The 13,921-nt window shown below is 48.3% G+C and overlaps 1 protein-coding gene across 2 annotated transcripts in view; it reads right to left on the bottom strand.

Annotated features, from left to right (window-relative positions):
• Positions 1-7,061, bottom strand: part of ZNF280D (zinc finger protein 280D) — a 172,797-nt gene extending 165,736 nt beyond the window's left edge. For both annotated transcript variants that reach the window (XM_075345745.1, XM_075345746.1), the window contains exon 1: positions 6,861-7,061. The gene's annotated coding sequence lies outside the window, so the exon portion shown is untranslated. The remainder of the gene's footprint in view (positions 1-6,860) is intronic.
• Positions 7,062-13,921: the final 6,860 nt, after the last annotated feature.

The raw sequence follows: 13,921 nt of genomic DNA, 5'->3' as shown, positions 1-13,921 counted from the left end.
TAGGTGCTCGGTTCAGGCAACAGGCGCTTACATGCAGCGCATACAGTATAAAGCTTTGGAGCCTTGCTCCTCGTGTGAGACATGCTGCTGGAGTGGGGGCTCTGCAAGAGAATGAACCCCAGAGAGTATATACAGAGGTCCACAACCAGAGACCGGTTGTGGCTTACCAGACCGCTGGAAGCGGTGTTGTGTGCCCTCCAGATCCCGAAGCCCGGACCCCCAATGCACAGCACCTCAGCAGGGATGCAGAGTGCAGACCAGCGCAGAGTGAACCCTGTCTGAGAAAATGGCCGCCGGAGCGAAGAGAGGGGGCGGGACTTGGGGCGTTCCTGGAGGAGAGCGGGATCTGGAGGGCCATAGAGACCTACAGGGGAGGAGACACGCACAGCAGTGGGGAGTGTCCCTCCCCTGTGCAGGACGGCCGCCGGGAGGAGCCGAGCCTGTCCCTCTGCATGAATGACATGCGAGGGCAGTGAACAGAAACTAGGCCTCCGGCAAAGCCGGGGCCTAAATTTGAGCGGCGAGGCCGACGCGCAGGCACCATCGGCGCGGTTCTCGGGCGACAGCTAGAGAACCCGCCGGAAATGCCAATAAATACAGTAAGCACACTCTCCCCAAACAATAAAGCACAGGGACCCCCAATATATAAACGTCTCAGGTACTTAGCTGCTGAGACGTAGGGCCAGGTCCCTGGGGATGAGTGCTCCGGTCCAGCAGGGTCCTGAAGGGCTGCGGATGGAGACCGGTCTCCTGCCAGGCATGGAGACCGTGCTGGCTCCCACTTCAAGCCAGAGCCCAGGAGGGATGGTGAAGGAGCACGGCATGTAAGGCTCCAGCCTTGGAAATCAACCTTACAACACCACCGACACAGTGGGGTGAGAAGGGACATGCCGTGGGTCCAGACGTGGACCCGCACTTCTTCAATCTCCTTCCAAAAAGGAAAAAATCATATGAGAATGCATGTGTGGATGTATGCCTCCTGAACACAAAGCGATAAACTGGCTGGGACTGGCTCACCAGGGGGCGTATAAGCTCAGAGGGAGGAGCTACACTTTTAAGTGTAGTACTTTGTGTGTCCTCCGGAGGCAGAAGCTAAACACCCAAGGTCTGGGTCTCCCAAAGGTACGATAAAGAAATGAATGCATATGGCATATAACCAGGTATATATTATATTACCTGAGCATTATAGGTGTGGAATGATCATGAAATATCAGTAGATTACAGGAAAATGTACGCATATGCCATATAACCAGGTCTATATATATGTATATGATTATATGCCATATGCGTTCATTTTCATATTGTCTACAGATATTTCATGATCATTCCACACCTATAATGCTCAGGGAACATAATATACACCTGGTTATATGGCATATGCGTTCATTCTATTATTATCTACATATATTTCATGTTCATTCCATGTCTAACTTGCCAAAGAAACCTTTTATACATCTACATAATATACACCTAATAAGTTATCATCTTCATTCTTTTTATTTATTTCTTTTCATCATTCTATTTAGTATGTCCCCACTATAACACAACATAAGTGGGGAACTCATGAGGTAGTCCAGATTCAGTTTAGTGTGACCATGGACTAACAAATGGAATCCCTTATTACCCCCGGAGATTTCTCAGAGCACGGGACCTCCTTCCATTAGCCAGCAGAGCCCTAAGAAAATCCAAGCCACCACACATAACGTTTGCTCACTCATTTGAGTGGGCTTTGTGTAGGAGTATATTTGCTCTGCAGCATTCACAATGTGCCAGCCATGTGCTTTCAATATCTCTAGCACAAGCTGTGACAGGACTACCTGCATCAGATGTAATGGCTGCAGATCACATCACACAGAGCTACTGATGGTAATTACACATAATGGACAAAAGATCGACCCTGGATTAGAAAGGCATGACTGCTTACCAGGGAGGAAAAAAAGGATATGTACTAAAACAGTATTACCCTGCATACTTAATCACTCAAAGGTCATTTGTTTCCCCAGTGGCTTCTCAATATTAAATGTAAACCAAGGATGGATGCTTCCATATTTCAGCTTTGTTAAGTGGCAAATGCAAGTCAGAAAAAATCTAGTGGTGGGGTTATCAAAACTGTGTGTGAGGGCTCGTTACTCACAGCAACCAGGATAAAGCAGTATCTATTTCTCCACACCACGGCTTGACAATTTCCTGATTACTGGGTTGGGCACTCCTGACTGATTGCGTTGGGACCAGTTTGCTTTGTCTTGCTGGTCTGAACAACACGCTACTTCCATTGCAGCATCAGAAGCTCAGGGATACTGAGACTGTCCAAGATTAGGAGCCAACCGCACACTACAGCAATCACACTCAGCTTCATAGGGGTGCTTACAAGCCCAACAGAGAATGCCACTGCGCATGTTCGGACGCATGTTCGGACAGGCTGACAAACTGTAGCGTTATCCAGTCCCGTAGGCAACAAGATATAAAAAAAAATAATTTGAGATAATAAAAAGGCATTGTTTCATGTTCTGTCTTCAGAAGCACACTGCTCCCCTGCCTCCTGCGGATAGGTTCACTGCATTCCTGATTGACAGTCTGGACCAGTAGCATGGTTGCACCCCTGGCCTAAACTTTGCATTTTTCTGATGATGTAACCAGAGACAGGTCTGTCTACAGAATCACTGGAGCATGAAAGCTGGCAAGAGCCAAACATCTTCAGAGCAGCTCTTACAAGCTCTACAGAAATGTGCTTACAAGTGCTTCACCCTTTGCCTAAAATTCTACCTATCGGTGATAAACTGCAACAGTAGCCAGTAACCTAGATAACAAGCCGTAACCAATTAAAATTAATTGAATTTTACAGGCTAAACCCAAATTTCTCTTTCAGACTGCTGATAGCTGATCCTGGTAGTGTGTAACATTTACATACATGCAATCATGTGCAGACTAACTTCTCTCAATTGCACATCAAGAAAAGCAGGAAAAATTGCTAATTTGGGTTGTGAGCTGGTGTATTTTGGCCAAAATATTAACCAATACCATATATATATATATATATATATATATATTTTTTTTTTTATTTTTTTTTATTTTTTTTTTCTACACGTCATGTTTTTTTTATACAGGATGCAGCCAGGCCCTTTAATGTTGGCCTTGTAAACTGGGGTCTCTGTTCCTGTATGGTGCACTTATATAGTGCTGGGCAGCCCGCTTGGTCTAATAGTATGGGCGTAACTAATAGGCTGCTAGCCAAACACTGTGCACCTACATGTGTGAACAGCGCCCGATACAAGTCTATTTTGTGTGCAATTTTATCACCAAGCAATCACCACCTCCATGTATTGGTAGTTTGTGAGTGGTTGCTCTATTACTGCTTTGCACCTGTGTTGCCTCCATCTTTATTGGAGGGGTTTGCAGCATCCTGTCAGTGCATTAGATCCTTTGGCCTTGGCAGGTTAAGACTGTGTTGCTCTCTTATCGCTTTAAGTACTAATTGGAACCTAACTGTAAGTATCAAATTGCATACTTTCAGTCATAGGACAACCGACCGAGCAGGAAACAGAATTTTGATAGTGTGCATATTACACAGTGTTAAGCAGGCTTTACACGCAATGACATCGCTAACGAGATGTCGTTGGTGTCACGGAATTCGTGACGCACATCCGGCCTCGTTAGCGACGTCGTTGCATGTGAAACGCACGAACGACCGTTAACGATCAAAATTACTTACCTAATCGTTGATCGTTTACGCGTCGTTCTAATCCCGATTATCGTTGCTGTTGCAGGACGCAGATTGTTCGTCGTTCCTGCGGCAGCACACATCGCTATGTGTGACACCGCAGGAACGAGGAACATCACCATACCTGCGGCCGCCCGCAATGAGGAAGGAAGGAGGTAGGCGGGATGTTTCGCCCGCTCATCTCCGCCCCTCCGCTTCTATTGGGCGGCCGCTTAGTGATGCCGAACGAACCGCCCCCTTAGAAAGGAGGCGGTTTGCCGGAGACAGCGACGTCGCTAGGCAGGTATGTGTGACGGGTCCTAGCGATGTTGTGCGCCACGGGCAGCGATTTGCCCGTGACGTACAACCGACGGGGGCGGGTGCTTTCACCAGCGACATCGCTAGCGATGTCGCTGTGTGTAAAGCCCGCTTTAGGTGTCGGCTATCTGCAGTACAATACCACTGCAGAAGTTTAGATTTAGCCAGGAAAACCCCTTAAAGAGCCCTGCATTCTTAGGAATTGATTTTTAATAGAGGCTAATTTGCTTGTTTTTATGAGCACTTTTGAAATACTATGTCCCAAGAATGACAAAAGTATTTTAGGAGTGATATCTTTATAGGCTAACCAGAAAAATATTAGCAAGCTTTCAGAGCACAGAGGCTCCTTCTTCTTGCTAATATAATTTTTCTGGTTAGCCTATAAAGGTATCACTCCTAAAATACTTTTGTCATTCTTGGGACATAGTATTTCAATTGATTTTTCTGGCTAACACGGTACCACAATATTACCCTGTATTGCACATTATGAGCACTTTGGAACTGTATCCATTTAAGATGATGAGACAACCCCTTTAAGAGAACAATGTCAAATGTTAACAAGTAGTAAAATCAAAAAGTGGTTATTTTTTGGTTTTTTTGTTTTACAAGCTCTTTTCAATTACCGTAAATCTTTCATTGAACATGGGAACAACCCATCCCCATTCCAAAAACAGGAATTATATCAAAACGGCACCAAGCAACCCAACAAGTGATTCATTACTGGGATCAGACTCTTTGCCCTTTAATCACAATGCTTTCAAGATTCCCTTAAAAGTGGTTGTTGGGTTGTCCACTACTAGGACAACCCCTTCTGGTACTACATGTTTCCTCCAGGTAAAATAATAAAGCCTATAATCACTTCCCAAACCGATGCCCTTGCAGCGGAGTCTGGGCTTGCGTTGCCAGGGCTCACGAGTTGTGATGTCATACGAGCCCTGCATCCAATCAGCATTAGCTTCCTTCTCCCGCCTTCGGGCCGAACGAGTTAATCAATAGGAAGCCAGTGCTGCGGCTGTGCTCACTTCCTGTTGATTGCTCCTTTGGACAGAAAGCAGAAATGCAGAAGCCGGCGCTGATTGGACGTGGGGCTCGCATGACGTCACAACCCGTGAACCTCAGACACGAGTACAAACACCACTAGAACAGCGCCGGTATGGGAGGTAAGTATTTATTATTTTACCTGGGGAAAATGTGCAATCAGAAGGGGTCGTCCTATAAATGGACAATCCCTTTAAGTCCAAATGGTATATTCAAATGGTCAGTTCTGGATCTGTTCCGTCTTCTGATGGTGGCCGGGTACTGCACATCCGCGTCCTATTGATATTAATGGGAGGCAGATGTGATGTACCCGGCTAAGACTGCTATCCGAAGACGGACCAGCTCTGGAACTGAGCATGTCCGACCACAGGCTGCAGCCACCGGGACCGTGACCAACTGATCGGTGGGGGTGCCGGATGTCGGACCTTGCCAATTAGACATTGATGACCTCTCCTAAGAATAAGCCATCAAAGTACAAGTAGTGGACAATCTCTTAAAATCTAAGTCCCCTGAGCCCTGTCTTATACTTACTTTCTTGCACCTTCATGCTTTTTCAATGGTGCTCCGGTTGGTCTGCCCTAAAAAGAGACCTGCCAGCAGCTCCTGTGTTACATGGAGCGCTCCGGAGGTCACTATTCAATGCATCTCTATGGGAGCCTTCTTCTGGCTCTCATAGACTTCCACTGAGCACTTGCTGTGACGTAACTTCTGCGTTCCGGCCAGTCAGACGCTACGGGCACAAGGAGGAGCGGCATTGGTGAAGTGTGAAATCGCCACAAGGTGAGTATAAGACACGGGTGGGGCTTACATTTAAAATGCCACTATAGAGGTGAAAAAAAAAAATACTGTAGTGCTGCTTTAAAAAAAAGTATACATTTTTTTGTGATAAGAGTTTGAGAAACTCAGATTCTTTTTATTTTTTCATACAAGAAAAGCTGATGAAACTATTGGTTTACTAATGGTAATACTAATAAAAATGGTCCCCCTTTTTTTTTTTTTTTTTTGCTGATGTGTGAATGAGCCGTATTGGGGTCCGTCAGCGTCGTAGTATTTGTCAGACCACTGCAGGTGCGATAGTCAAAGATCCCAATGCGGAGCGTAATCACCCGCCAGATGTGGCGGACCACCGAGACGTCAGCACCCGGGGGATACGTATACATATCACTGATGTGCAGTCCTCGTAGCCAAACATGGTGACCAGAAAGCCACAAGGAGCAGCGCCCGTGGATGAGATAGATGCACCGTGTGCTATAACATGGACATAAACATGGAGCTGGATGTGCAGATGTGAGGGCTCCTCAGTGTGCTGTGGCACGGTGCCACCTCTGCTTTATCTGCTGGGGCTGGAGAGGGTGGGACTCAGTAAATCACGCATTACCACTATTATTATGTACAGTGGAAGATGAGCTGCGACTTATTAGGAGGCAGTCAACAAGAGGCGCAGGTAATGCGCCCACAGCCTGGGCGGGGGCCACCATCCGCCTCCTTTGTGTGGCAGCGGCACCACCACGGGCAGCGGCGGGCACCGCACAAGGCGCACGTCAACTTAATGACAGGAAATTCGTCCGTGTGACGCTTAATAATCTCCTCTCAGCTCCTCACCCACCGCCTGTGTGTACGGGCAGCTGCAACAACACGCACGGCTCACCAAAGATGGCGTCCGACATGGCCGCTGGTCGGCAAACCATCTCTGGTGTTTACCCCACCTCCCCCTGCGATGCCTCAGCTCGGGGACTCCAGCGCAGGCCGACACAGGCGGCCCCGGAGACGGGCGGCTGCGGGGGGGACGGAAAGAAAGCAGGCTTACCGTGGTAGCTATGGCGGCCAGCAGGGCACAATGGCTCGGGCAGATAACGCGCCGCGCCGGGGCTGCTAACGGGGAGTTCGCGTGAACTCGCTGCGGTGAATGCTGGGTAATGGTAGGTCGGACAAGGCTGCTAGTGTGCTGGAGGCGCGCAGGCCGGGGAGCATGTGCTGTCCTGCCCCGGCACAGCGCCATTTGTAGGCAAGAGGCGCAGTGCGAAGGAAAGGGGAGGACACCATCGCCATGAGGAGACCACAGGCTGCCAGAAGCCATCCTCTGCCACAGGAGCCTAGCCAGCTCACAGGCAGCCATCACTTTTCAGTTTTTGAAAACTTGGAAAATTATTTTTCCTTTCTAGTTTTTAGAAGATGTTTACAATTTTCACAGTTGTTGGTAACACAAAATGTTACCATTGGCCCAATATGTCAGACATTTCCCCACTGCGTCTCCCCTGCCTCCAAATAGAGTGTAAGCTCTTGTGAGCCGGACCCCGACTCATCCTGATTCCAATCTCTAATTTTGTTACCCTAATGTCTGTATATGAGCGCCCCGAGCTGTACATTGCTGCGGAATACGCTGGCGCTATAGATATAAAGATTAATCAATACCAACAACGCACAATTCAATGGGGTTTCCACATTTGACTAAATGTTGGTTGTCGGGGGGCATCTGAGAACACGTAGATCCCACCGCTGCCACCAATTTGTCAGGGGACAGTTGGAGAGATCACGTGGATCTCCCACTACTGCCACAAATTTGTCAGCGGGCAGCTAAGGAGATCACGTAGATATATCACACCACTGCCAAATGTGTCATGAGGCAATTGAGATCACAGATATATCACCACTGCCACAAATTTTTCAGGGGGCAGCCAGGAAGATCTCGTAGATATCCCACTACTGCCACAAATTTGTCAGGGGGCAACCAAGGAGATGATGTAGACATCCCACCACTGCCAAAAATTTGTTGGGGCAGCTGGAGAGATCACGTAGATATCACACCACTGACACAAATTTGTCAGGTGGCAGCTGGATAGATCACGTAAATATTCCATCACTTTCACAATTTGTGAAGGGGCAGCCGAGGAGATCACGTAGATATCCCACCGCTGCCACATATTTGTCAGGGGGCAGCCGGGGAGATCACGTAGATAGCTCACCACTGGCACAAATTTCTTACGGTTCAGCCTATGAGATCATGCAGATAAACCAGCTCTGCCACAAATATGCCTGGGGTCAGCTGGGGAGATCACACAGATATCCACCGCTGTCACAAATTTGTCAGGGAGCAACTGAGATCACGCAGATATCCCACCCCTGCCACAAATTTGTCGGGAGGAGGCTGAGAAGATCACACAGATATCCCACCTATGGCACAAATTTGTCAGGGGGCAAATGAGATCACGCAGATATCCCACCACTGCCACAAATTTGTCAGAAGCAGCCATGGAGATCACGTAGGTATCCCACTGCTGCCACAAATATGTTAGGGAGCAGATGGGAAGATCACCTAGATATTCTACTGCTGCTACCAATTTGTTGGGGGCAGCCAAGGAGATCATGCAGCTATCCTATCACTACCACAAATTTGTCAGGGGGCAGCTGGGGAGATCATGCGGATATTCCACCACTGCCTCTAATTTGTCAGAGGGCAGCTGGGGAGATCACACAGGTATCCTGCCGCTGCCACAAATTTATTAGGCGGCAGCCAAGGAGATCACACAGATATACCACCACTGCCACGAATTTGTCGGGGGCATCCCGGGAGATTACGCAGATATCATACCACTGACAGAAATTAGCGAATGAACAGCTGGGGAGATCACACAGATATCTTAACATTGCTACAAATTTGTCAAAGGGATGCTGGAGAGATCACGCAGATATCTCACCACTGCTACAAATTTGTCAGGGGGCCGCTGCATTGATCGCACAGATATTCCACGACTGCCACAAATTGGTTAGAGGGGCAGCTGAGATCACAAAGATATCCCACTACTGCCACCTATTTGTCAGGAGGCAGCTGGAGAGCTTATGCAGATATCCCACCACTGCCACAAATTTGTCAGGGGGCAGCTATGGAGATCACGCAGTCAGCCAACCTCTAGCACCTATTTGTCATGGGGCAGCTGGAGAGATCATGCAGATATCCCACTACTGCCACAAATTTGTCAGGGGACAGCTGGAGAGATCACGCAGATATCCCACCGCTGCCACCTATTTGTCAGGGGGCAACTGGAGAGATCATGCAGATATACCACCACTGCCACAAATTTGTCAGGAGGCAGCTGTGGAGATCACTCAGTTATCCCACCACTGCCACCAATTTGTCAGGGAGCAGCTGGGAAGATCACGCAGATATCCCATCACTGCCAAAAATTTGTCAGGTGGCAGCCGTGGAGTTCATTCAGATATCCCACCACTGCCACAGATTTGTCAGAGGGCAGCTGGAAAGATCACGCAGATATCCCACCACTGTCATAAATTTGTCAGAGCAGCCAGGGAGATCATGCAGGTATCCCACCGCTGCCTCTAACTTGTCATGGAACAGCTGGGGAGATCAAGCAGATATTCCACACATTTGCCAGGGCAGTTGAAGAGATCACACAGATATCTCACTACTGCCACCAATTTGTCAATGAGCAGCTGGGGAGATCACACAGATATCTCACTAGTGCCACAAATTTGTCAGGGGGCTGCCAAGGAGATTGAGCAGATATCCCAATGGTGCCACCAATTTGTCAGGGAGCAGCTGGGGAGATCAAGTAGATATCTCTCCACTGCCACAAATTTGTCAAGGGGAGGAGGCTGAGGAGATCACATAGATATACCGCCTCTTGGTGAGCCCAGATGGGGGCTGGTCAATGGGATGTAACTCAGGTTCTAAAAATTATGGGATCCCTGATCTTCAGGATGTCTGGCCCCTGGAGGTCCCTGGTGGAATATATTAGTGACATATTACCTATCATGGTTTTAGGTTTCTATAGATTGGAAACATGGCATATAAAACCCCATCCACTTGGCCAATATTAATTCAGGGCTGATGCGTTTATCACATAGCCTTGCCAGAACATGCATTTCTTTCTCCTTGGGATCACAATGTCAGAAATGTGTCTCCCATAACTGTAGCACTTACGCCTGTTTAAAAAAAAAATAAATAAACAAAACAATATTTATAAATTAATTCATGTGCCATTCTGTTTATGGTCAGCCTTTTGAACAGAGAAAGGGTTATTCACACAGAAGCAAATTGTCACCTCTGAGCCTCTTGTTCAGACTTTGTGTTGGCGCTCCTTCAGATAAACCAGTTGGGGTACCGTCACACTAAGCGACACAACCAGTGATCCCACCAGTGATCTGACCTGGCAGGGATCTTTGGTGCGTCGCTACATGGTCGCTGGTGAGCTGTCAATCAGGCATTTCTTCAAAGTGATCAGAGATCAGCCATCGACCTGTGTAACAACGCTGTGCTTCGTAACCATGGTACACATCGGGTTACTAAGCAAAGCGCTTTGCTTGGATACCCGATATGTACCTTGGTTACCAGCGTCTGCAGCTGCCAGAAGCCAGCTCCCTGCACACGTAACCATAGTACACATCGGGTTACTAAGCAAAGCGCCTTGCTTGGATACCCGATATGTACCTTGGTTACCAGCTTACCACAGGCTGCTAGAAGCCTGCTCCCTGCACATTCAGATCGTTGGCTCCCGCTGTCAAACACAGCAATGTGTGCTTCACAGCGGGAGAGCAATGACCAAAAAATGGTCCAGGACATTCAGCAATGACCGGCGACCTCACAGCAGGGGCCAGGTCGTTGCAGGATGTCACACACAGCGATATTGCTAGCAAGATTGCTGTTGCGTCACAAAAAACGTGACTCAGCAGCGATGTCGCTAGCGATGTCGCTTAGTGAGACGTGGCCTTTAAATAGCTGAACAGACATCAGATGTAGTTTAGAGTGCTAGCTCTTGTTTCCTTTCCAAGTTTGCTGCCACCAGTTGTGGAGACACGAGGGTCAGTGGATGCTCTCGTCCACTGGCCTGGCTGTATTCAGAAAGACCGCACTGACCAGGGCTCATTCCACTAAACGCTTGCACTCCTTCCCTGTGGACAGAATACTACTCAGACAACACAGGGTGAGTGAACCACACATTGCTGAGAATGTATTTGTTCACAAACAGGCAAAAACATATTGTACAGTACAAGTAAGAACACGAGATGGTACAAGCGACAAAGTCTCAGCCGCTGGCCCGCCAGGGATTAGACAATTTGTGACTTCAGGGCTTCCAGGACCAACTATCCCAGCCAGCAGTGCCCTTCCTTTGGCGGGCACCTACTGAGAGGAGATAGCAGCAAGCTTAGAAAGCTGACCAAGCACAGAAAGATATGTAGCCAGGCAACTGAGTTGTCTGAACCTGGGTTCTCCAAACAAATTTGTGGGCTCAGCGTTGAGCAGTGAAGCAGTTCTGTGACACTTCAGCTGGAACCGTGGATCCTAGGCTGAAATCCTGTAGAATGAACCTTGAAACAGTTATGTGCTCCTCCGGCTAGAACCATGGCTCTTAAGCTGAGGTCATGTAGAATATCCAAAGTGAAGCAGTTCTGTGATCCCCCTGCTGGAATCCAAGCTCCTTGGCTGAGGTCATGTAGAACAACTATCTGGTGAAAGAAGCAAGGCCCTTTTATATGCCTCAGTTCCCTTACAGGATTGGTAGAGATAGATGCTCACTCATTGGTCACTGGTGAATCATGTAGTCAGAAGGGCTGAGGCAATCCACAAAGGAAACATACTTCTGGCCTAATTAAGAACAGTTCAACCCCCACACAAGTGGCCAGATGCTGAGTTGTCACAACCTTTACATTTATAACATTGACAAATTGTGAAACATTTACTAAGAGTAAAAGGATTTTATTTACCTGATAAATTATCCACTAATGGTACTCTCAAATGGTGCAACCAGTCAGTGGTGTGACCCATGACCACTGCCCTCAATCAGTAGTGAACCAAGATCATAACAGCCAATCAGTGGTGTGACCTATGATTACTGCATCCAATCAGCTATGTGTCCCATGAACACAGCTCTTAATCAGTAATTTAACCCACGATCATTTCAGCCAATGAGTGGTGTGATCCATGACCACTGCAGCCTATCAGTTGTGTGACCCTTGACCACAGCGGCCAATCAGTGATTTGAACCGTGACCACTGTCCTCTATCACTAGAGTAACTCATGATCACGGAAGTCGATCAGTAGTGTGATCCATGACCACTGCAGCCAATCAATCATTGTTGTGTCTCATGATGACAGCTCTCAATCAGTAGTGTGACCACTGCAGCCAATTAGTTGTGTGATCCATGACCATTGTGCTCATTACGTAGTGTGACCAATAACCACAGCTCTCAATCAGTAGTGTGACCCATGACCACTGCAGCCAATTAGTGGTGTGACCAATCACTACTGCAGCCACTCAGTTGTGTGTTCCATGACCACAGCACACAATCAGTGGTGTGCCTCATAACCACTTCCGTCTCACTAGAGTGACGCATGACCATGGCAGTCAGTTGGTGGTGCATCCCATAGCCACTGGAGCCAATGTGTTGTGTGACCCATGACCAGAGCAGATAAGCAGTAGTGTGACACTTAACTACTGCCCTATATCACTAGAGTGATCCATGACCACAGATATCAAACAGTACTGACCAATGACCAATGCAGCCCATGAGTGGTGTGACCAATGACCACTGCAGCCAATCAGTTGTGTGACCCACAACCACTGCACTCAATCATAAATGTGACCCATAACCACAGCTCTCAATCAGTAGTGTGACCCATGACCACTGCATCCAATTAGTGGTGTGACCAGGGCTGTATTTTGCCTTCGTGCTGCCCTAGGCACTTTAAGTAGTCGCGCCCCTTAGTGACAACGTAACACTGAGTTTTCGCACACGACATCTGTTTAAGGCAGATCTACTCTGTAAAACACTTGAAAAAGTATCAATGAGAAACGAAGGGCACTAACCCCCCCCCCAATGGGGATCACCACGGGCACATCAAAACATAGCATGAGTATAAAATATTCCCACCACACCGTCCCCACTTATATACTGTGACTGTCACACTGCCCCTAATAAACTACACACTGCCCTCCCTTATAAATTATACCCACCACACCTTCCTCAATTATGAAATATGATCTGCACATTGACCTCACATCATGCTGCCCCCTCCTCACAATGTCCCATGCATGCTGCCCCCTCCTCACAATGTCCCATGCATGCTGCCCCCTTCTCACAATGTCCCATGCATGCTGCCCCCTCCTCACAATGTCCCATGCATGCTGCCTCCTCCTCACAATGTCCCATGCATGCTGCCCCCTCATCACAATGTCCCATGCATGCTGCCCCCTCCTCACAATGTCCCATGCATTCTGCCCCCTCCTCCCAATGTTCCATGCATGCTGCCCCCTCCTCACAGTGTCCCATGCATGCTGCTCCCTCCTCACAATGTCCCATGCATGCTGCCCCCTCCTCACAGTGTCCCATGGATGCTGCTCCCTACTCACAATGTCCCATGCATGCTGTCCCCCCTCACAATGTCCCATGCATGTTGCCCCTCCTCCCAATGTCCCATGCATGCTGCTCTCTCCTCACAGTTTCCCATGCATGCTGCCCCCTCCTCACAATGTCCCATGCATGCTGCCCCCTCCTCACAATGTCCCATGCATGCTGCCCCTCCTCACAATGTCCCATGCATGCTTCCCCCTCCTCACAATGTCCCATGCATGCTTCCCCGTCCTCACAATGTCCCATGCATGCTGCCCCCTCCTCACAATGTCCCATGCATGCTGCTCCCTCCTCACAGTTTCCCATGCATGCTGTTCCCTCCTCACAATGTCCCATGCATGCTGCCCCTCTCCATGAGCTCCTAATGCTGCATTCCTCTTTTCCATAATGACACCTCCATAATGCCCCATTCATCATACTAAGACCACCACACTAACGCTTATGCTGAGACACACCCCCCACACACACACACTACCCCACTCTTGATATTGACTCCCCTAC

The sequence above is a fragment of the Anomaloglossus baeobatrachus genome, chromosome 4, assembly GCF_048569485.1.
Source record: "Anomaloglossus baeobatrachus isolate aAnoBae1 chromosome 4, aAnoBae1.hap1, whole genome shotgun sequence".
NCBI classification, from domain to species: Eukaryota; Metazoa; Chordata; class Amphibia; order Anura; family Aromobatidae; genus Anomaloglossus; species Anomaloglossus baeobatrachus.
This window is presented reverse-complemented; position numbering and strand designations above follow the sequence as displayed.